This window comes from Vombatus ursinus, unplaced genomic scaffold (genome assembly GCF_900497805.2).
Source record: "Vombatus ursinus unplaced genomic scaffold, bare-nosed wombat genome assembly UNPS02014802.1, whole genome shotgun sequence".
Lineage (NCBI taxonomy): Eukaryota > Metazoa > Chordata > Mammalia > Diprotodontia > Vombatidae > Vombatus > Vombatus ursinus.
The window spans coordinates 18,353,180-18,377,966 of NW_020954580.1; the positions used below are offsets into that span (position 1 = coordinate 18,353,180).

Sequence of the window (24,787 nt, forward strand, 5' to 3'; positions counted from 1 at the left end):
TGTGTGTGTGTGTGTGTGTGTGTGTGTGTGTGTGTGTGTGTGTGTGTTTATGAGTTCCTTGGGATTTTGAAGAGGCACCATTCAATACCAACAGAAATTCTTGCTTCTTATTCTTCCCAGTGATCTTTGTGTTGCAAAACCTGTAATGCAAATCAGGTTACTTGTCCTCAAATGAGAAAGATGCTCAGATAGATCAATGAATGAAGATGGAAGGGGAAGATGAGCTTAGAAATGCTAATTATCTACTCAGTGCTGACCTCTGGCCTCACCTAGCACCTTCAAAGTAGAAAAACTAAATCCATGGCCTTGAGTCCTTCTGCACGGATAAGATTTGTTTTTTAAGCTAAAAAACATCAGGCCCTGTCATAGACACCAGCAAGACAAAGACAAAACTGAAAAATCCTTGGCCTCAAAGGAGATAACATGTACATATATGTATAAGGATATATAAAAAGATTCAAGGCAGTTTTGCAGGGGAAGGAATTAGTAACTGTGGAGGGGGAGATAAGAAAAGGTCTTAAGCAGAAGGTGCCCTGTGAGCTGAGTCTTGAAGGAGACCAGAAATTCTAAGGGGTCCAGATGAGAGAATGAGGGACAAACAGTGAAAAGAGATGGAGACGGGAAATGAAATGCTTCAAGAAGCCAAGTGTGACTGGGTTGTTGACCAGATGAAGCTACATAATGCACAATAAGGCTAAAAGGGTAGATCAGGGCCAGATTGTGAGCCAACAAGAGTTTCTATTTGATCCTGAAGAAATAGGGAGCCCCTGCAGCTTATTAAAAACCCTTCCCATATTCAGCATTTTTCTACTTAAGAACTCAAAGTACTGCACACATCCTGCAGTAGTTTTCTCATGGCATTTGTGTGAGCCAAATAAAAGATACAGCAAAGTGAGTTATATCCTGGCAAAATTGAGATTGAGTGCTTTTCCGTGCCTTCATGTTCTCTTAGGCCCCTTCTGGCTCTAGATAAATAATCTTGTGACCATAAAGCAATCCAAGAAGAAAATCAGAACTAGAAACCTAAAAGTCATGGGACTTCTCCTCTTAATCCAGAAGGGTAAACTTCTTGTCTTGGTATTACCTCCAGTGCCTATGTACACACTGGAAACCTGATAACGGACATTCTCCTCATACCAAGAGTCCATTCTACTTAGGTATTGGTCTTTTCTTCTACGTTAACACGAATAGGAAGCAACATGGTCAAGAGTTCCATCTCTGGACACAAAGGTCAATAATGCATTGTTGTAAGTGTATGTCACATTACCTTTAGTATTCAGAGATAATACTGCTGACATTATTTCTTGTATACATTCTATTCTGATCAAGTTACTCCTTGGACTTTTGTCCCTTTGCTATTTTCATCCTATTCTCCCCATCTCCAAGTTGTCAGTTTCCCACATTTTTTGAGCCAGTATCTAATATATCCTCCCTTATCCCTATCTATTGGAAGTCATTTTTTATCCTCTATGAAGCCATCCTTAACTCTATCCCTACATGAAATGATCCCTCTCTCTCCTTAAGTTTCACATACTTTTCTTTGCACTTATCATTGTGTCATAGTTATTTGTGTTCCTGTTCCTCCCCCTCTACCTCCATTGCAGTGTAAACTATCAGAAAGTAAATTCTCTCTTATTTTATCTTTGTATCTCTAGTGCCATCTTTTAAGTAGACACTTAATAAATGCTTGTTGATTGGATGTTGAATAAATGAATGGATGGATGTGGCCTCGGGGACAGATGTATATAATCTATGGATCCCACTCTGATTAGTCTGTCTTTTACAATTTGCAGGGACTAATAGTAGTGAACTAGCCTTATGGGGTCAGGGTTGATAGCATATTTGTTTTGGCACTTGTTTCTAGTATATTAATTTTTGGAATGGTGTGATGGGTAGTCATTTTCATCCCACTGCCCTAGGGCTGAAAGATACCTTTAGATATACTTCTTAGAAAAAATGAGCTAAAGAGAGGATAAGCTGACAATCGGCCATTGTGAATGTCTGAGTAGTTCCAATGTGTATCCCAAGAATGGCTGAATACATCCATGCTTTTGTACTTCTTACAGTCTGATTTGGTAATCCACATTCTTCTTCAAGTATTCATTTTAATTGAACGGGCATTTATTAAGCACCTACAATATGCTGGGGACAGTGTTAAATATCAGGACACTGTGCTTGATATTCAATGCTATCTTCCTCTCTGTTGAGCCTAAACTAATGAATTAAATTAAAAGTGGTTTCAGTTATTTTGTTTTAGGGAAAAATACTGAATATTTACAATATTACATATAAATTTATACCAAGTTACTCAGGAATCGGTGCCCAATGTGGCCATCATGACAACAAATTCAAAATTGTTAGGAAAACAGCCAAATAATGCCAGTTCTTCTAGGCTAATTCCATTTACTTGTTTTTAACTCTAGGGACTTTTTCATTTTTAAAAATGAACCTTGAAAGGGAATGGGATCTTTGTTGTTGGCTCTTAAAGTAATGTGCCAATGTTTTGTAGTATTCCTCAGGAATGGGTATACCATTGTTGACTAGGTAGTGGGTATAGTACTATAGAGTTAGGATTAGGATTTGGATTACAGTCAGAGGGATTGGTTTTGAGTGAACTTTGTCAAGTGACTTAACCTCTTTGGGACTCAGTTTCTTCATCTGCAAAGAAATTTGGAGCACTAAATCCTCTGAGAAATTTAGATAGAAGTTATAATTTAAATAATTACCTTATTGGAGTTTTTACTATGACGAAAGAAAATCTGAAAATACAGCTGAACATGTTCTAGGAAATAAAATTATTTTAAGAAAAAAAAAACCCTAGAAATATCAATGTTTTTATAGGTACAAGGCAGTGATGTATACTGTGAATTCCTACCCTAGCTCTGCCTCTAATTTTATTTTATTTTATTTTATTTCATTATTTCATTATTTATTTTTTTGGTGAGGCAGTCGGGGTTAAGTGATTTGCCTAGGGTCACGCAACTAATAAGTGTCAAGTGTCTGAGGCTGAATTTGAACTCAGGTCCTCCTGACTAGGCGAATATGGCAATTTTTTTTTTTTAGTACTTTCAATTTTCTAAATATGAAAAATGGAGATAAGGTTTATACTACTTTCTCCATCCCTTCCCTACCTTGTGAGGATCTTAATGGATGAATTATATGCCTTTGTGGAAAAAAATGCCTTATAAATGTAGGTGATATTAGTATCAGTTTGTTAATGGACCACGACACAAAACCTGAGCAGTTCATGTGGCTATTTTGAAAGATAAGGAAATAAGGACTGCAAAGTCTACTCTGCATTTATGCAAGCCAAGAGCCCATCTTGCCAAATGGCATTCTCTCCATGGGTCTACCAGTGGTGGTAACTCTCACTGTTTTTGACAGATCTGTAGATTTAGAAGGTTGCAGTGCTAGAAAACACGTTATCTGGAGTCATTCTGTACTGCCAGGTAAGTGAGGAGGAGTAGATCACATGACTCATGACAGCTTTTCAGCCTTAAGGGTCTGATTCTGGGATTTTCTTTGTTTCGGTGTGTATGACTCCAGTCTTGAAACCTAGTTTTTTTCTTGGTATATTCTAGCTGTGAAGAAATAATCCTAATTCAAGAATGATCTGGCTGTATTCCTCAACCTTGAGTTTAGCCTTTTTTTCTACTTGGAGAAATCTTGACAATAGTGAAAAAGCATTCAGAAGGCTGTCTCACACACCTATGTGAGGTTGCTTTTTTTTTTCTGTTCCCCCACCCCCCATATCCATCCCAATCTTGAAGTTTTATATGATTTTCTTGCATAATGCGCATAGGAGGATCTGGAAATAATCCTCTCAGTTGAGAAAAACCTTTTATAAAGTCATTCCCACTACTGTCATTGAATGAGCTAGCAACACCATGGGCAGCTTGTGGGCTCAATTACCAAGAGATTTTAAAAAATATTATTCACCCATTGTAGGGTGAATAAAGCTATAATTAAAATGAACAGTTAGGGCAGCTTTTGCTCTATTGAGGCGTTAAATCTTTATGTAAACATAATCCCTGTCTGCAAACATGGTGCTTTCCAGTTGGGTGATTTAGGAAGCCAAACCAGTTCAGTTTTGAGGTCTCTGGGTCAAGGATCTCTTTTGACACGGCTTGAAAGGTCACCTGCTCATTTGCTTCTGTGTTAACGCTACCCGGAGTACTGGAAGCAGGCACGATTCCTGGCAGCACAAAGAGACCCTGTCTGACATTTGGCAGATAACGGTTTATGATGGAGAAGGAAGGAATCTGCAAACAAAGCCAGACTCAGTTACAGCAGCAAATCGGGAGTACTTCAGAAAAATCTCTGGAGCGCTTGCAACAAAATTGCTTGAATGTTGAGAAAACAGCCGTTATAAAATATAAATGTGTTTTTTATTACACTGGGCCTATGCTATATAATTTTACACACACTCATATATATGATTTACTGCCTTAGCTTGATATCAAATAGAATCCAGCTAATTTACCCAAATTGATAGGGAGGCCCACTGAAGATTATTCAATTGTATTGTACAGTAACTAGGGGAAAATGATTTAAAAAAAATTTTTTTAAGGCGGCTGCTGTATCAGAAGCATTCTTTGTTCATTTATTTTGATAAGCTTAGTTTAGTTTTAATTATTCATGATAACGCCTCCTCCTTAACTAGGCAAATGGTCTGTGTGAGTGTGTGTTCTAAAGCAGAAAAGCTAAGGTTGCTGCATACTGGTTAGTTTTTTCATAAGATCTGTGATGCTTTCAGATTCAAAAGGTGAGAAATGTTGATTTTCCTTAGTACTTGTCACCACTGACTGAGGTGTGTGGGCAGGTGCTTTTAAGATGAATCCTACATCTCCCAGGCAGGAACTGGAGAAAGGCATTTAAGAATATCAGTATTTCCTAAGGGAGGAGAGAAACAAAAGCCAGCAAAGAAAAACACCTTTTTCATCTGACCTGTGTCATTGTCTCTGATCAGCTTGCCACCATTATTATTAACAACTTTATAAAGTGTCTTTTGCCTCAATTTTATGCTTAGTTAAGTATCTTGGAAGTTTTGAGGTGGGGGAGAATATTTGGGGAGCTTTCAAGAGGAAAGACACTTTGGGACATTGATTACTGCTTAAGCATACAAAGCTCCCATGGTTCATGGCTCTTGCAAGCAAGTTTCCTCCTTAGAAGTTAATAAGATGCTGAAAAAATTTGATAGCGTGTTTATACAGATTCATTCCTTCCAAAGTGGAAGACAATAATAGTCTGCATTTTGCAGCAAAGTGTTCTGTACTCCTTAAAGCACTTGGTAAAACGTTAGTTGCTATAACTATTTGTATGGTGCTTTCCAGTTTTCATTTTCACTTCCATCATCTCATTCCAAACCGCCAAACCCCATGAGGCTGATAGGAAGAATGGTGTAATAGTGTAGTAGATAGAGGGCTAGATTGGGAATTGGATGGCAAGCGTTTGAATCCTGGCTTTCCTACTTATTAGCTGTGTGACCATGGGCAAGTCATTTAACCTCTGGGCCTCAGTTTCCTCATTTGTAAAATAAGAAGAGGGGACTAGAAGGTCTTTGAAGACCCTTCCATTTCTAAAATGTGTGACCCTCATTTCACAAATGAAGAGACTGAAGCTCAGTGAAGTTAGATCACTTGTCCAGAGTCACAGTGGCAGAGGTATTCTTTCTGTACGAGTCTTCTGATTCCCAAGCTATTCTATGTTGTTGTTCAGTTGTTTTAGTTATATCCGACATTTTGTGACTTTCTTGGCAGATATACTGGAGTGGTTTGCCATTTCCTTCTCCAGCTCATTTTACAGATGAGGAAACTGAGGCAAACAGGGTTAAATGACTTGCCCAGGGTCACACAGCTAGGAAGTGTCTGAGGCCAGATTTGAACTCATGAAGATGAGTCTTCCTGACTCCAAGCCCAATGCTCTATCCACTGCATCACCTACCTGCTGTATTCTATTATCCTATCCTCAGAAAGCTGTTGGTCTGGATGTTCTAGAGAGCTTTTCTTCCCCTGAATGGCTAAACTGATGGTCCACAGTGTTTTGACCCTGAAGTGTTCACATTTCTTGAACTTTGACACTGAGATCACTCTATGACATTTCAAAATATCCTTTCACTGTGTGTTCTAAAGGTGTACAAAGCACTGTTCATGTTCCTGATCCCTGATTTGGTCTTTGGGAAAGAGAGGTTGGAAAGAGAGGTTGGAGCAGAGTAAAGACACCATATTACCACCGAGAGGAAGGCCTGCAAATACGTGGCAGCTTTTTCTTCATCTCTTCTACTTTATTAGGCTTGCTAGCTCTTCTTAGTATGAGGTTAGAAAAGGGAACCCCTCACAGGGCTTCTGTTGCTCAGATGGCAGAGTCCTTGGGTGAAGTATATGTTCTCTATAGCCATGCCCCAGAGCTATGTAGGATGTTATCTATCTTCTTGGTAGCTGTGGAGGAAAGGTAGATTCCTATAAAATAGAGATGTTGAACGTCCTTCTAGGCATACTGTATGGAATAATATAAAATCATTGCAAAATATTTCTTCCTTTGAAATTCTCTATAGGCACTAGGGATATTTTGGAAATGAAATTTTAGCCAAGGAAACTGATATAAACCATGAAGCCTAATAACAATGCTGCCTTATGTTTGTACAGTTATGAGAGTTTATAGAATCTTAGAGATGGGGGAGACTTTCAAGTGCATCTGATCCAGCTTCCTCATTTTACAAATAAGGAAACAAAGTCCAGAAAAGTTAGGCAGTACATCACCTGTCCTGTTGGCACTTGATCAATTGATTGATCGGCCAAGCTCACACAGATTATAGCAGAGTTCAGAATTTGAAATGTCACAGAGTCAAAGAATCTCCCAGTCAAAAGGGATCAGAGAGCCCATCTAGTTCAACCTGTTCTTGATCAAGGATCCCATCAAATGTTCCCTACCCCTGCTTAAAAATCTTGAGCAGAGCAGCTAGGTGGCATAGTGGATAGAGCACCGGCCCTGGAGTCAGGAGGACCTGAGTTCAAATCCAAACTCAGACACTTACTAGCTGTGTGATCCTGGGCAAGTCACTTAATCCTAATTGCCTTCCCACCCCCTAAAAAAAAAGAAAAAGAAAGAAAAGAAAAAAAGAAAATCTTTAGGGAGGGGGCACTTACTACTTCCCAAAGCAACCCATTTCACTTCTTGACAGATTTAACTGTTGGAAGGTTTTTCCTTATATTGAGCCTAAATCTAACACTTCCACAACTTCTCCCGTTGGTCCCAGTTCTGCCCTTTGGGGCTAAGCAGAACAAGCCTAATCTGTCTTTCACAACCTTAAATGCTTGAATGTAGCTATTCTATCTCCCTGCTAAGTCTTTTCTTGTAGACTATGAATGCCCAATTCTTTGAACTAACTCCATGAAGCAAGGATTTGAGACTTTCACCATGCTATTCTTACTCTTCTGGATACTCTCTAGCTTATCAATTTTCTTCCTAAAAAAGGGTGCTTCGACCTGGACAGAATTCTCCAGATGTTATTTGACCAGGGCAGAGAACAGTAAGACCACTGTTGCTTCTCTTGTTGTTAAGTTGTTCCAACCATGCCTGACTCTTCACGACCCTATTTTGGGGTTTTCTTGGCAAAGATACTAGAGTTTTCTACCATTTCATTCTCCAGGTCATTTTACAGATGAGCAAACTGAGGCAAACAGGGTTAACGGATCACACAGCTAGTAAGTGCCTGAGGCCAGATTTAAACTTGGGAAGATGAGTCTTTCTGATTCCAAGCCCAGTGCTTTATCCACTGTACCACCTAGCTGCTTCTCTTAATACAGCCTAAAATCAGATTAACTTTTTTTTTAGCTGCCTATCATAATATATTAACTGATATCAAACTTTCAATTCACTGAAGCCCCTGATTCTTTTTCAAACAAACTGCTGTCTAGTTATACCTCTGCCTTGTACTTAGGATGATTATTTTTTGTACCCAAGGGTAAGACTTTACAATTATTTATTTATTCCCTATTCAATTTCATCTCATATCTTTAGAACTGGGAGCGACCTTAAAGCACACGTAGTTTAAATCTCTCCATTTTCTAGATGAAGAAACAGAGCCCCAGAGAGGCTCATTGATTTGCCCAAGGTGGCAGAGCTGGGTTTTGAACTCAGATTCTATGATTTCGAATCTGGCAGTCTTTTTACCATATCATTCTGTCTCTTGAGAGTCAACCCAGAAGGTTTAACCCTACTGACATCTTTTTGGGTATTGATCCTGTCTTCCATTAGGTCACTTATCCCTTCTACCATTTTGTCATCAGAAAATTTGATAAGTATGCCATACATATTATCCATACTAGTCAAAATGGAGTAGTAGTGAGAATTTAGAGATCTAAGCAAAAGAAGTAGGCTCTACAGTGGAGAGGTGCCTTTCTTTTAGCCCAGCCTATTTCTACTTGGATGTCTTGACAACTGCTGCCTTATAATATCCCTGGAAAAAGAACAGTCTTTTTTTTTTTTTAATGTGCTTCTTTTTCATTTTTCTATTCTAATTTCCTGCATTCCATAAAAGCCTATTCCAATGAAATTAAATGGACTGAGGTGAAGAGACAGTTGCAAATAGCACTTAGCTTTGAAGATGATCTAAAATGCTAGAGCTCTGTGAAATTAACGGTTATGGCCTCAAACAAGTAGCAGTTATTATGATGTTCAGGGTACAGAAAAGACTACGTACTCTTGGTGGCTTTTAGGCCATATTAGCACATGGTGACACAAAGAGGGATGGGGACTGTGATAGTGATTTCAGTTATATAGAGAACTCCCAGATAAGGAAAATCCCTCTACCAAAACAGGTCTGCATCTTCTCTGCAAATTATAGTCTCAGAGAGTGACTGAGTGATTAATGGACTTTCCCAGGGTCACATAGCCCATAGGTGTTAGAGACAGTTCCTGAACACAGGTCTTTTTGTTGTCAAGGCCCATTCCCTATGCACTGTGATCCCTACCTCTAAAACTATGAACGTGGTTAACCACGTCAGTCTAGTTAGCATCTCACTCATATACTTGAAGGATAACTTATACTGACTCTAAATCCAGAACCCTAAAAAAAAAGTTTTATTACTTTTTCACTACTTGCTATTAAAATCTCTGTTGCAAAGAAACCAATACATTGATCATGTCTGACAATGTATACCCCACTTCACACTGATAATTCACCACTGAGAGAAAGGAAATACATTTTTTCATCAATCCTCTGGAATCAAGAATTACATTGATATGAGTTCTGATGTTCTTTCAGCTTTGTTTTGCCATGACATTATTCTAGTAATGTTGGGTTTTGTTCTCTGAATTCTGCTAAATTATTGTTGTTGTTGATCAGTTGTTTCAGTCATATCTAACTTTTTGTGACCTCATTTGGGGTTTTCTTGGCAAAGATATTAGAGTGGCTTGCCATTTCCTTCTCCAGCTTATTTTACAGATGAGAAAACTGAGGCAAACAAGGTTAAGTGACTTGCCCAGGTTCACACAGCTGGTAAGTGTCTGAGGCCAGATTTGAACTCAGGAAGAGGAGTCTTCCAGACTTCAGGCCTGGCACTCTATCTACTATATTGCCTAGATGTCCTCTGCTTAATTTACTTGGCATCAATTCATAAAAATCTTCCAAAGTTTTTCTGAACCCTTCATATTTGTTATTATGGTACAATGATATTCCATTGCATGTTTATACCACAATTTGTTTAGCTATTCTGTAATCACTGGACATTCACTGTAAGTGCCTCCAGGCTTTTGCTGCTATGGAAAGTACAGCTGTTAATATTTTGCTATATGTGGGATGTTTCTTTATGTTTAGACTTCTTGAGATAATAAACTTAGTAGTTATATCTCGGGGTCAAAAATTATTAAAGGAATACCAAAAAGTTAATATAGTATGCTGAATTGATTACTAGGCTCAGAGTTAGGAATGACTTAAATTCAGTGTCTACTTCTCGTACTGGCCAATATTCATCCAGTTAGTAAGTCATTTAATCTCTCTGAGCCTCAGGTTTCTCATCTGCCAAATGGGGATAATAATACATAAAGTAATCCTTCACAGGATTATTATGAGGCTCAAGTAAAATAATATATATAAAGTGTTTTGCAAATCTCAAAGTATGTTTTGCCAATATCAGTTACTTTAACAATAGTTATTATTTATCTATAAGTAATTTCTGAACATAGTTTCAAATTATTTTCCAGAATGGTTCAACCAACTCACAGCTCCACCAACAGTGTATTAGGGTCTTTCTATAGCCCCTGCAACACATACTATTTTTGTCTTCTGTTATCTTTGCCAATTTTACAGCACTTTTCCAATGGCCTTTTCATAAAAATGTACTGTCCATACCAAAGGAACTCGTTTGGTCATGTGCCTTATTCTTTTTTCCTGGTTGTGTTCATAGTGATCATGTCCATGGTTTTGGGAGTCTCTTTATTTTGGATGGCTCTCAAGATGGTGGATAGGGACACAGAACTGATTTAGGGAAGGGAGGAAAGAAAGCAGTACAATGGTTAACATTTACCTTGATGACTTTGGACATTCTGTTAGGATTGATAAGTGGGGAAGATCTAATCTTCTCTTTTAAAGAAGAGAGTTTGTTAATACAATGAGCCTAATATTGTGTGGCAGAGTCACCTCTGCATTCTGCTGAGGCAAAGTTGAGCAGACACTGGACTGGAAATTATAAGCTTTGAGTTACAGTCTAGGTAGGCAAGTATGTTTTAAATTAACAATAAGTACATCTATACTTGGGTGCATCTGAATGCCCCAGACATTCTTTCCAGCTGAAACATTTGTTTCACCAGCAAATATTTCCAAAGTGGGTAGAAGCATTTCTTGTATTTTAATTGTTCATGCTGAAATGAGCGTCTGTTTAGAGCTTTCAAACACTTCTATATAGTGGAAGTGGGCGGTTAGGTGGAATTGGTCCACAAATCTTGGCCCTTTAGGATAATTCGCAGCATCATCTTTTTAAAGAGAAACTTGCAATAAATCTCTCTCATTTGAAAAATTTTGTCCTCTTCCCCGCAGTTGGTTTGTTAGTATATATTGGGCTTACATAACCTGAGGCAAGTCATTCAGTTAACCAGGGTTTTGATTTCCATCAACTAGCTATTAAAAATAGAAATGGATTGTAACTTGTTTTTTTTTTCCTTCTAGTTAATACCGGTGATCTAAAGATCTTATTATTGGATTTTAGAGTTTAAGAAGACCTTATAAGTCATAAGAGACAAGGACCCCAGACTTGAATCTGGAAAGGACTTTAGAGCTTATCTAATGCAACCCTTTCATTTTTCCAAATGAGGAAACTGAGACTATCCAAGGTGAAATTATTTGTTCAAGATCACTAAAGAAACAAGTAAAAGATTTGCGTACAGATCTTCTGGCTCAGTGGGCAATATGCTTTCTAGTATATTTTGCACCTGTTTTCTTTATAATCAGTGTAACATTTTGTGATCCAGAAAGCTGGGGTTAGGCAAATAATCTCTGTGTTGATTAAATCAAAGCGGACACAGGGAGCTAGCTTGCCATCCTGGCTTATATGAACTCTATATTCCGTGTTTGCCATTAACTGACTGTTCATGTAGACAATGTTGTATATGACATTGTTGTTGTGAATAGTTTCCCGAGGAACCCTTTCAAGGTACAGCAGCAGCTATCATAAAGTAAGATTTTTAGGTGTCTGTATTTGGAAGAGCATTGACTGCCCTGGGAATCAGGAAACCTAGGTTCTAGTCCTGGTTTTGCCACTGATTCACTGTGTGACCTTCAACTAATCACATCCTGTCTTCAACTAATCACACATAGTCACTTTACCATAGCTGATCTGAATGAGCAGTAAGATCCTGTGTAGCTATAAAATTCTTTTTCCATAAGGTATAAGATTATATTATATATAACAAAACTTATATTATTAACATATTAATTATTGCATTATATTTTTATTATATTAATCAACAGCTATTAATAACATATATAACATAATCATGTAATACTATCTATATGTCCCAAAAATCATAGTGCAATTTTAAGCACTTAAAACTGCATTAAGACTTTTGGGACACCTCCTATTGAGAATATGAAAGGGCATAATGTCAGAACAAGGAGGAAAAAGTAGGGTGGAACTAGAGTGGGAAGGGTCTTTAATTCGTGGCTAAGGAATCTGCCTTTTCTTCAATAGTGTGGAGGCACAGAAGATTTTTGAGCTGTAGAATGTCATGGTTAGGTATGCATGTCAAGATGATTACTTTGCAGGATGTGTTGGAGGTGGGAGAGACTGCAAATTAGGAAGCCAATTAAGAGATATTGGTTTAGTCCATGAAAAAGGTGATAAAAGCCTAGACCATGACTATGGCTTTGGGAATAAAAAGGAGAAGATAGATAGGAAAGATTGTGATGATAGACTAGACTTAATGGGACTTGGTAACTGGATGAGGGAGAAGTCAAAGATAATTCCAAAGTTTCAACTGGGAGAATAGGTGTTGCTCACCATAATAAGAGGAAACTTAGAAGAAAGGCTTACATGTTTTTAGGAAAGGTAATGAGGTCAATTCTAGACAGATTGAGTTTAAAGTACCAGCTAGACATCTAAGTGGCAATTTCTTTAGCTCTAGGGAAAAGTTAGATTTAGAAATATAGATCTGAGATACATTTATTGAGATGTAGTGGTTGAAGCTGAGAGAGTAAATGAGATATCCAAGGGAGAAAGCACTGAGAGAGAGGATGACTAAAAACAGAACCTTGGAAAAATTCTTACATTTAGAGAGTAGGGTTAATGATGAGAAACCAGTAAAAGAACTACAAGTGAAAAAATGTGACTACCCTCAAGGAACTTATGTTCTAATAGGGAAAGGAACTGTGGGGGAATGGTGGCCAGGAAACAGAATTGATCCAGGGAATCACGAGTCAGTGTATTAGTCAACAAACATTTATTAATGCCTTTAATACACCAGATACCATGCTAAATGCCTGGGGGTACAAAGGCAAAAGACAGTCCCTGCCTTCAAGGAGCTCATAATCTAAGGGGCGAGACAAGCGTATTATACATACATTATATATATTATACACACATATGCATATATTATGTATATAATATATACACACATTATATTTATATATATATATATAATACACACACACACACACAAACAAGCTATATGCAGGATAAATTGAAAATAATTAACAGGGAAGATAGTAGAATTAAAGAGGGTTGAAAAAGGATTACTGTTGAAGGTGATATTTCAGTTGAGGTTTCAAGGAAGCTAAGGCAGTTATAAAACAAAAATGAGGAGGGGAAGCATTCCAGGCATGGGGAACAACCAGAGAAAATGCCTGGAGCCAAGAGATGGAGTGTATTGTTTTTGAAACCACAAGAAGGTCAGTGTCAAAGGGTCAAAGAAAATGTGAGAAGACTGGAAATATTGGGGGGGTTATAAAAGGTCTTAGAACGTCAGATAGAGGTTTCGGTATTTGATCCTGGAGGTAACAGGAAACCAGTGGAGTTTATTGAGTATGGGAATAACATGGTTAGATCTGTGCTTTGGGATAGGATTGGTGACCTGATCCATAGGAGAGCCAATTGACATGCCCCCTAGCCAAAGAGCATTGATTTGACTACTGTACTGAGAGCCAGAGATGAAAAGCATAGGGTGGAGGCAGCTAGATGGCGCAGTAGATAGAGCACCGGCCTTGAAGTCAGGAGGACCTGAGTTCAAATCTGGCCTCAGACCAAACACTTGACACTTACTAGCTGTGTGACCCTGGGCAAGTCACTTAACCCCAACTGCCTTCAAAAAAAAAGAAAAGCATAGGGTGTAGGGGGTAAGGTATAGGGAAATATTTGAATAGGCAACAGGGTAGATGGCAAAGAGGCTGGGTAGAATATAAAACCTGGTCTGGTACTGGCTGGACAGAGTGGGCTAGGGGAGTTTGTACTAGCTCACTAATCAAGATAGATCAAGAAGTCAGTTGTAAACAATGTCATATACTGTAGAAACTTTGATAAAGGAGTATGAGGGTTAAGAAATGGCAACTAGGAGCTCATTATTGACTTTTGAGGCAGAAGTTTTAGTTGATTGGGAGTGGAAGCCATTTTGCAAGGAGCTGATAAATCACGTCACTTCCCTGCTCAAACACTTTCAGTGCTTCTCTGTTTCCTCTAGGACAAAACTCAAACTCCTTCTCACCTTGAAATTTAAAGCCCTTTACAGTCTGGCACCAGCCTACCTTTACAGAGTTATTTTCACATTATTCCCTCTTATAAACTCTATGTCCCAATAAAACCGGTCTACTTGTTCCCCAAAGTTGACATTTATTTTCTCACCTTTGTACCTGTTCATACACTAGCCCCCAAGCTTAAAATAGACTATCTTCTTACTTTTACCTCTTCAATTCCTTAGCCTCTTTCGAAGCTCAGCTCAGGTGCCACTGCCTCCATGAAGCCTTTCCTGTTTTCCCAGTTGCTAGTTCCATCCTCAGATTATCTTGAATTAACTTATCCGTGTACATATTGTGTCCCCAGCAGATTGTAACCTCTGTGAGGCTAGGTAACATTTGATTCCTCTCTTTACATCTCCAGAACCAAGTATAGTGTTTTGCATGTAATAGGAACTTAATAAACACTTCCTAAATGAGAAGAGGAAGAATCTTTATATGCAAAACGTTACTCAGGATGCAGTGTTTTTATGGGGATCTATTACAACGAATTAAAGGATGGAGAAGTAGCATTCGCAGAAGTAGGGTGTTTGTTGAAAATGGAATGCGTGTCTTAGAGGACTGGAAGTAGGTAGAGAAAAGAATGGAATGGGCTCATGAGTTTGATGCTAAGGATGAGGCTATGAGAGGCTGAAGGAAAATAGAAAACATGCATATCAGGACCATAGTTCTAGAAGACTGAGGTTAGAAAACCAGAAGGTAAGTTTGAGAGGTAAGTTAAGAGAAGGCACAATCGGGGCAATCGGTGAGAGAGGACTGATTAGGCAAAGTTTAGTTAATGGTGGAATGAAAGAATTAGAAGTTTGCATTTAATGAAAATACTGCATTATTTGAATGAGTAGTTGATGATTTTGTGAACAAATGTTTAATTCAGGTTAACCATAATTGTGCATGTCATGACACTTTGTTTTTAGAGTGTAAACTTATATTGTATTGATGTTTTTCTCCTAGGATCTCCTTGCATAGAGTAGTTGTTTTATTTCGTTGTTGCATTGTGTATGTATCTGTTGAGGGAGGGATTTGGGTATGTGAATTTTCTTTATTAGAACAAGTAAAAGAAATCATTTTGGGGTTATTTGGCTTGGTACAGATATGTTGAGTATTTGAGGTTAGAAGTATATATACTGACAGGCTGTGTGGGGGTGCAGCCACATATGTGGGTGCCAGTATGTTTGAGCCAAATTGTTGGCAGATCTTTAACTTGGGAGGGGGAAGGGGGTGTGTTTCTATGTGGGTTGGTGTATGTGTGTGTGTGTGTGTGTGTGTGTGTGTGTGTGTGTGTATTGAATCGAGATGTCTATTCCATGGGTGGCTTATATTGTATTGTTTCCCATTATTAGTATTCCCAGCATGAAATGATAGGGGAAGCTGTGGGAGTGTAAAATGATAGAAAGATTTGGAGAAAGGAGAAGGATGTGTGCATTAAAGTCTGCATATCTGTTTTCTGGTGGATGAACTCACTTTTGTATGTGGAGTTGAAGTGGAGATGAGCTGACCAGAGTGCTATTGAAGATCTTACTCTAATTTGGTGCTGTAACCACCATGGGACAGTCAAGCTTGCTGGGAGGTTGTGCTGTTCTGAGGAGCTAAGGATGAGTTGATATCATGCCCTCTGCAAGAGTGTTTGGAAGTGGAAATGCAAAGTCTTCTAATGTAGAGTAGTTCCAGTTTATTTTAAGTGAAGAGAACAAATCAAGTAACATTAAAACAGTGTCAAGCACAGTAACATTGTAGAGAAAAACAACTTTGGAAGATTTAAAAATTAATCAGTGCAGTGACCGGTCATGATTCCAAGGACTGGTGGTGAAGCATGCTACTCGCCTAGTGAGAGAGGGATAATGGACTCTGGGTGCTAAATGAGACATATATTTTTGAACATGACCAATGCAGGAACCTGTTTTTGTTTGGATATCCATACTTATTAAAAGGCTTATTGTGTTATTCTTTCCCCATTAAGGGAGAGGCAAAAGGGAGACAAAATAAGTGCTTTTTAAATGAAATAAGTATATAAAATAAAAATTATATTTAAAAAATTTAGTCAGGTACATAGATACTTATGCTCAACTCTTTATCAGTGGACTGAAATGCACTAGGGTTCAGATGACTGAAAGTTATGGCTATTGAATAGTACTATGGGCTTTAATTGACCTGTTATCTATTGATAAGTCTGATATTTATTGGGGACCTTCTTAGTATTAGGCACCCTGTAAGAGGAATACAAAGAAATTGAAGAAGTAATCCCCATTCTCAAGAACGTTATATTCTAGGTAAAAAAGAATAAGATCTATCACTATGAAAAGATGATTGACAAAATATTAATTCAAAAATGTTAACAAAAAATAACAAAATATTCAAAATGAATAACAAAATTATTAACAATAGTTAACAAAAATAAACAGAGTGCCACATAGACTTAATAGGTACTATGAATGAATTTTAAAAATTAATTTATTTTGATTTATCAACAATCACTTCCCCAAGTTTTTGAGTTTTAAATTTTTCTCCCTCTCCCTCCCTACCTCCCTCCCCAAGATGGTGTGCAATCTGATATAAGCTATATTGGAACCAGGAGGAGGAACCAAAAGAAAGAGGAAACAAAACAAAATAGAAGAAAACAAAAAGAACAAATAGTATGCTTCAATCTCCATTCAAACTCCATAGTTCTTTCTTTGGATGTGGATAGCATTTTCCCTCATGAGACCTTTGGAGATGTCTTAGATCCTTGCATTGCTGAGAAGGGCTAAGTCTATCAATGTTAGTCATTGCACAACATGGCTGTTACTGTGTACAACATTCTCCTGGTTCTGCTCGCTTCACTCAGCATCAGTCCATACAAGTCTTTCCAGGTTTTTCTGAAGTCTACCTGCTCATCGTTTCTTATAGCACAATAGTATTCCATTACATTCATATACCACAACTTGTTCAGCCATTCCTCAATTGATGGGCATCCTCTCAATTTCAATTATGAAAGAATTTTTTAGAAAGCATTTATAAAATGCTTACCATTATGTGTCAAATTCTGTGCTTGGGATGTACAAATAGAAAAAAACCCAGAGAGTGCCTAATCTCAGGCAGCTCAGAGAAAGCAGATAACTTCAGGCCAGAGTGTGAGTCTAGTCTTCATGAGAAGTATGGGATTTGAGCTGGATTTCAGATAGGCAGAGAGGATTGGGAAGCACCTTTGTGGTTGGAGTAAGAAAGTAAACCAGTTTCTTTGGAGAGGAAAGTCAAAAAAAGAGATGAAGGGAGAAACATAGGTAGGTCTTTACTGCATGGGTTCCATTACCTAGAGCTTACCCATGTAAAGTTTATCATTTGCCAAAATTAGAGAGTGAAATTTTCTGACGAGATTCTCCATAACTCTATCTCGAATTTCTATGGTGCCTTTAAATTTACAAAATATTTTCCATACAACAAACCTATGAGGCTGGTAGTGCAGGTATTACTGTGTGTTTCTTTTACAGAAGAGGAAATTGAAGCTCCAGGGGATTACATGATTTGCCTACTTATGCACTTAGTAGGTGCTGAAACTGAGATCTTAACCCAGGTCTTCCTACTCTTGAAACAATATTCCCCTCCAACCGTCCAGTGGATCGCATTGTCTCTCATGCACTAGATGTTGAACTTGGGTCAGATGACGTAAGTGTATGCCTTCAGCTTGAGGGAAAATTCTATGTCCTAAAAGACTTTCAAACTGTGATTGTTTGTTGACTTTAATTCTGTTGTGTTTTAAGGTTTGTGATGAGGTGTTTGTCTTGTTCAGTAATTGTCCCTTGGCAGGGTAAAGGTGGAGGACTGTTAGGACTTAAGGCTTGGAGAAAAGCTTCCAGAGGGCAGGAATATCATGTCTGTTGAATTCATCTTTTCCAGAGCTATTTTCTGCCTTTATTCTTACAGTCAACTTGCAGCTAGCCGTGTAAAGATTAACTCTGTTGTAAATTATCAGGAGTTGATTTTTAACCCAAAATAAACTTTCTCTTACTAACCCACATTCTCTTGAGGCATGTCCCCCTCTCATCAATTGGTATATGGTCAGGGAATAGAAACCCATGGCTCCTATTGCCCCTCCAACATTGACTATGTCCGTTTTTGTCATCTTTGACAATTTTCTGGGTGTTTTAATTTGCATTGTTTTGTTATTACTGATTTAAAGTCATTCTCTATGGCTTTAAAAAAAAGTATTTACAATTCTTCTTTTGAGAACTTTATTTGTATCTACTGGGGAATGGCTCATGTTATGTATTTGTGCCAATTCCCTACATAGTGGATATCAAACCTTGATTAGAGGTTTTTGATGTAGAGATTTTTTCCTCAGTCAATCTCTTAGCCTATCTGCATTGATTTTGTTCAAGCAAAAGAAAAAGTTTGTTTCAGGTAATTGTCTGTAGTTTATGATCTCTTCTGTGTCTTATTTGATTAAGAACTTTCCCTTTAGCCATAGTTCTGAAAGATGTCTCTGACTATTGTCTTTGAATTTTTTAAAGGACATGACCTTTTATGTTTATATCAAATATCTATTTGGAACTTATCCTGCTATGTAGTATCACATGCTGGTTTAAACCTGTTTTTTGCTTCTAAGATTTCTCAAACATCAGACAGGTCTCAGTAATTACATGATCATCTGCATCATTGACATTCACATAGCAATTCAAATATTGCAAAAGGCTTTACATAAATTGTTTCATTTGATAACCACAGCAATGTGAGGTATTATTCCCGTTTTCCAGGTGAAGAAATTGAGACTCAGAGATGTTAAGTGACTGACTTTCCCAGGGTCTCATGGCTCGTTCAAGTGTCTAAGACCAGATCTGAACATAGGTTTTCTAGAGTCAAGGTTCAGTGTTCTAGGCACTGAACTACCTACCTGCTGCTAGCATATATCATGCTTGATTGGATTTATGATCTGATTAATGAGGATCCCTCCTCAATAGCATAAATTATAAACTATCCAAGCCCTTTCATCTTGCCTAATTTATAATTTTTGTCCATGGGACAGCTAGGTGACACAGTGGATAGAGAACCAGGTCTGGAGTCAGGAAGACCTGAGTTCAGATCTGGCCTCGGACACTAATTCTGTGGTGCTGGGCAAGTCACTTAACCTCTGTTTGCCTCAGTTTCCTCATCCTATTCCCCATTCCTAAAATGGAGATAATAATAATACCCACCTCCCAGGATTATTGTGAGGACCACATGAGATAATTTTAAAGTGTTAGCACAGTATTTTTAGCACATTGCCTTATGTAAACATTAGTGATGATGATGATGATTTCCACCCACAAATCCTTAGGGAGTCCACTCAACATGCGGGAGGCACGGATACTAGTGGAACATATGGGTAGGCTATTTGTTCTTCCTTGACTTTTCTTCATGACCAGCCCATCTTCTTCTACACTTATAGATCTCTGTCATGCAATCTTTACACATGTTCCTATGTGTAATTGTTGACCAAAATACATTGTGGCCAACTCACTGTGACCATGCTCCTCCCTATTGCTCCTTGTTGATCTTTCACTCTTTTTCTTTAGGGGCTGTGCCATTCTATGAGTTGCAGTCATGGAGCATCCCTAGAATATTATTATTATCATTCTTCATCTGATTATTTTAAAGATGGGCCTTTCATTCAGGGAGAAGCTTCTGTATGCATCTTCTGAACATCTAAGCTGGTTAGTGAGTGTGCCGTGCATCCATATCAGTGTCTCTAGGCAACTTCCCCTTTTATCCTCACCAAAATTGTTTCTCATTATGTCTTCAGATTTTCATTCTGGAGAGCTTCCTATTCATATTGGGAAGGTTTCCCCCTGTAGAATTTTAATACATGGTATTTAATCCTTTCTTTTCTCTGAACCTTTTGAAATATATTCTTTCAAGATGTAGAACACAGGTCAGACTATGTCCAGATTTCTTTGTCTCCTCTATCATTAATCATCCATCAATCAACCAGTATTTATTAAGCACCTACTTTGTGCCAGGCACTATGTAGGTGCTATGGATATAAGTAGAAAGAATGAAATTATCCCTTCTCATATTGAGCTTACATTCTAATGGGGGAGATGAGTACATATAAAAATTTACACAGTATAAATGTAATGTTAATAAATATATACACAAATACATAAATATACACAAAGTAGGTTATTACAAGGTACTATGGGAGAAAGGGCACTAACATTTGGAAGGGATTAGGAAAGTCTTTATGCAGAAGATGGTATCTGAGCTTCATTTTAATGGAGGAGAGGAACTCTATGAGTTGGAGGTAAGAAGGGCATCCATTCCACACATGAGAGATGGCAGATATAAAGTTATAGATGGGATATAGAATATTATCAGTGAGGAACATGAATTCTAGAATAGATTAGTTGCTTCCCAAAACATTCATATCATTTCTACCTCAGCCACTAGTTTCACCTTGTTGATGCGGATCATGCAGACATTTCCCTCTTCCAAAAGGTAATGTTATCAGTAAACCAAGCTAAGAAATTTATTAGCAACTTTGCTTTTGGCAGAGAGAAAAAGCTCCAGTATTTGTTTGGATAATTGAAATCTTCTATCTGTGTCTTAATGCCAGGCTTGTGTGAACTTTTCATCTATTTTCCCTTTCTACCTAGGTGGTCTATAGTATACTCTGGTGATATTTCTTCTGTTTCTGCTCTTCTGGTTTTCTCCTAAATGTTTTTCATTCTGCTAACCTCACCCCAATCTTATGCCTGATTCCTGGAATAAATCTCATGAGTTTATCTTCTTAATATGTAGTGTTAGTCAAACTCCCTTTTGCCTATCCTTCAAATAGGTCTGCTCTCTAAGAGTCATATTCTATGCACGGGTCTTATACTAACAAGTTGCAGTGATATTGATGAGGTCAAATTTTCTTCCTTACATTAAGATTTCTAAACTTGTTTCTTACTCATCTACTATGCATTTCCCTATAGGGCATCTGAGATCCTAGGTAATGTGTGTTTCTTGTTAGTTTTTTTTAAATTTTTTTAGGACGTCTTCGCTCCTTTTCCCCACACTATAGCTATTCTTTCTGATATTTAATTTGGTGGATATACATAGATGATTTTTTTCTTACCTTTCTTTTCAGTTCTCTAATCTTTTGATTATATTTGTAGGACTCCAGAAAGATACATCCTTTTTCCCCCTAGCACTTGTTAGATGTACTCCATCCCTGGCCAAGACCCTATTATCTTAGTCTTTAAGCTATGAGCCCCAAATACAAATCTCATTTTCATACATCATCTTCTTAACCAGCTCAAACCTACCCTTTTTTTTCTGAAGCACTTTTCTTCAGCACCAGTCATGAAGGCACCACCTATGTCCCTAAGGTCTTCAGTTTCTTGCTTAAGATGTCATAATCTTTGGCAATACTTTCCAGATTGCTTCTGGCAGCATCATTGTAGCTCATCTGAATCACCAGAAGTGGGTAGTAGTCATCACGTTAAGTAAAAGATAAGATTGCTATATATCAGAGCTACTTAGTCATAATATAAATTAACCATTATGATTACATATCATTTAGAAATAGAATAGAAATTCTGCCAACATTTATCTCTTTTTATTAAATACTTAAAATTGATGTAAAAGGAAAATGAATTTTTGTTCACCATCCACAGTGAATAGCTAATGTTCTCACATGTGTTCTATGCATTGTTATGCAATATATAGTCGTGAAACTTGATATGATGTATGTTACTCTTGTGGGTTTTGAGTGTTGAGAATTAAGGTTAGACTTGGGATCAGGTGTCCTGTTTCTCAAATTTCAAGTTCCCACATTGTTATGGTGCATTTAGAACTGGCCGAGGTCATACCTCTCTAACTGGCTAAAATGAACTTCTGAAAATCACTATTCAATGAACTGTAATAACATAGAGTGCTTTCTTAAAACAAAAAGAAAAACGTATATTACTTGTACACTATTAAAAAAAAATACTGTCCCTCCTCACTCCTGAAAACCAGGATAGCTCCTGTGTAATAGCGTGCCCTCATCATCATCCTTTTTATTTTTGAGGGCTAATGAAAAATAAGATTGTTTTAACTGAAATGCTAAAGGGTATTAAATTTGCTCCAGATTTAACTCCAGTGAAGTAGAATAAGAGAAAAAGTAGAATCAAATAATCTTGGGGCCAGCAAAACACTCCCCCCCCTCCCATTCCTCCCCAAAGACACAGCCTTTCTTATGCTCACTAGTTTCATAGCAGTGAGTATTAACTGGTTATGAGCAACTGTAACCAAGAGAAGGTAAGTTTACTAATGTTGAGGGCTACATATTTTGCACTAATTTCCTTTTTTCAGAATTGCATTACCCTGATTTTTTTCCCACACCTCATCTAGACACCTGAGTAATGTTTGACTGCTATTCATTTTTAAAATGAAGGCAAATGAAAATAAATGAAATTTTAAAAATTTTGTGGCATGTCTTTAGAAAATTGCAAATACCCTGCTATATCTCAAAATTTCAGTTGGAATTCACTGGTTGAGTGTGACAAAACCTCTTAAATTCCTACAGCTCATTTTCTGCTAGGATCTGGGGCAGCCTTCAGAGCAGTTTGAAGTAAGGTTTTATAGGAGACATTGATAGGTACTGAACCTGTGATTTCATTGGTCTAGGTAAGTCCTAGATAAGGATATTATCTCTACCATTGCCAATCAATACTTCCCCTAATAGTTATGGTCTTAGAATTACCTGCAGTACTGGAAAGTTATTTATGTGGAGTCACATAGCCAAGTATGTGTGAGTAGGTAGGACCCCAGTCTTCTTGGCTCTGAGAATTCATGCAAAAATCTTCAGCAGTACTCCCCCCACCCCATCATCTCCTCTTGTCTAGGAACTTTGGTCATTGACTAAAATTGTGTATTACAGCAATAATTTTAAGAAATAACTTATTGTGTAATTCACACACATACAAGCAATTCATCTCTGATTTCACACCTGTATCCATGTTGGGCTGTGCTCTAGTTTGGGAAGAGTTTTTCTGAATCGTTTATCCTTTTGGCAGTTTTATTTTTAATACCCAAAAAATGTTTTATTGATTAAATGTTCTAAACTCAAGAGGCAGGAACTGTTAGTTTATGTATTCTATGCAGTGCTAAGCAAATTTTGGGTGTTCAGTTACAGGCAACATCTTAAATTTAATGAACGTCTGAACAAATTTGCAAATGATTAAGCAATTCTCCTTCTTCAGATGCTCTCCTTCTTCTTTCTCCTGTCTCACAACCGAAGATAATCTTTTGTGATAAAGTTGAACTCTTAACAGGCACAAAATTGGCATGATATTCATCATTTCCTGCTTTAGCTTAGTATGTGCAATAGAATCACCACCACTGTCTCTATGACAAGAACATCGAATAACATATATACAGCGATTTGCAAAGTGTAAAACTATAAATATGCAAGTGCTCACTTAGCATTGTTACTATTATCCTACACCTTCTTCTTCTCCCCAGTGTGACTTATCAAATTCATGTCTCTGTGAGGATAACATGGTGGAAAGAGATTGTTTGCTCAATATTATTATCCATGCACACATTTTCAGTATAAGCTCATACAAACAAATCTGCCTTGAGTTCCTTTTTACTTTTCCATTGTTTTTGAGCTTAATGTTGCTTAAAATTTTACTTTTTGGTGAGCAGAAATGTGGCATGTTTATAATAATCATCATTATAATAATAATAACTAACATTTGTAACTAATATTTATATAGCCAGGCACTGTATTAAGCACTTTACAAATATTTTCTTATTAGATCCTTACAATCCTTAGGGGTAGGTGCTATTATTTTCCTTATTTTACAGTTGAGGAAATTGAGGCAAGCAAAGGTTAAGTGATTTTCCCAGGATCACACAGTAAGTGTTTGAGTCTGAATTTGAACTCAGGTCTTTCTTACTCTAGGGCGTGCATCACTAGAGCCTGTTCAGGACATGGTAGGGAAGTTCTGTATTTTTCTAAGTACTTTGCTCTGCAAGCAGGACCAAAAACTTGAACCTTTTCTATGGGCAGTTTCTTGTCTGTAAATTGGGATCAGTACTATTAATGATGATTTACGTGATAGTGACAATAAATTTCAAGGGACTTGTGATCCTGGAGTGGCAGATGCTATGATAATTACATCCCTGCTATGCACTACTATCTATGAAATATTAAACTGAAGAAGACAATTCCTGTTGGGAAAAATTAAAAACACAATATATTTGAAATAGCACTCACGCATTCTCCAAGCCCAATCGGTGGAAAGCAGCTGCACCAATGACTTTCATAAAATGACGCACTTACTGTCCCTGTGGAGTGACACCCAAGAGGACTGTGCTATCAGGCACAAGATCAGAGTCTTAAGGGAAATGTAGAGATGTTCATTGTCTAGGCTGGGGGGCAATGGAGGAGTCTGCAATTTCTGGAAGTGAGAGTGTGGGAGGGCCATTGTCAAGGAACTCTCCTGAGGTACTTGGGGAAGGCAAAGCAACGTATCAGGTAAAAACTATTTATTTTCCTTTCTTGTTACAGCATAACTGTATTACACTGGGGAAAGAGATAATCAGGGCATATCCCAGCAGTTGCCTAGAGTGGCATTGCTAATC

The 24,787-nt window shown here is 37.7% G+C and overlaps 1 protein-coding gene across 2 annotated transcripts in view; it reads left to right on the forward strand.

The window, feature by feature from the left end:
• The window catches only part of KLF7 (Kruppel like factor 7), a 96,898-nt gene that overhangs the window by 57,198 nt on the left and 14,913 nt on the right, over positions 1 to 24,787 (forward strand). The gene's annotated exons all lie outside the window — the stretch shown is intronic.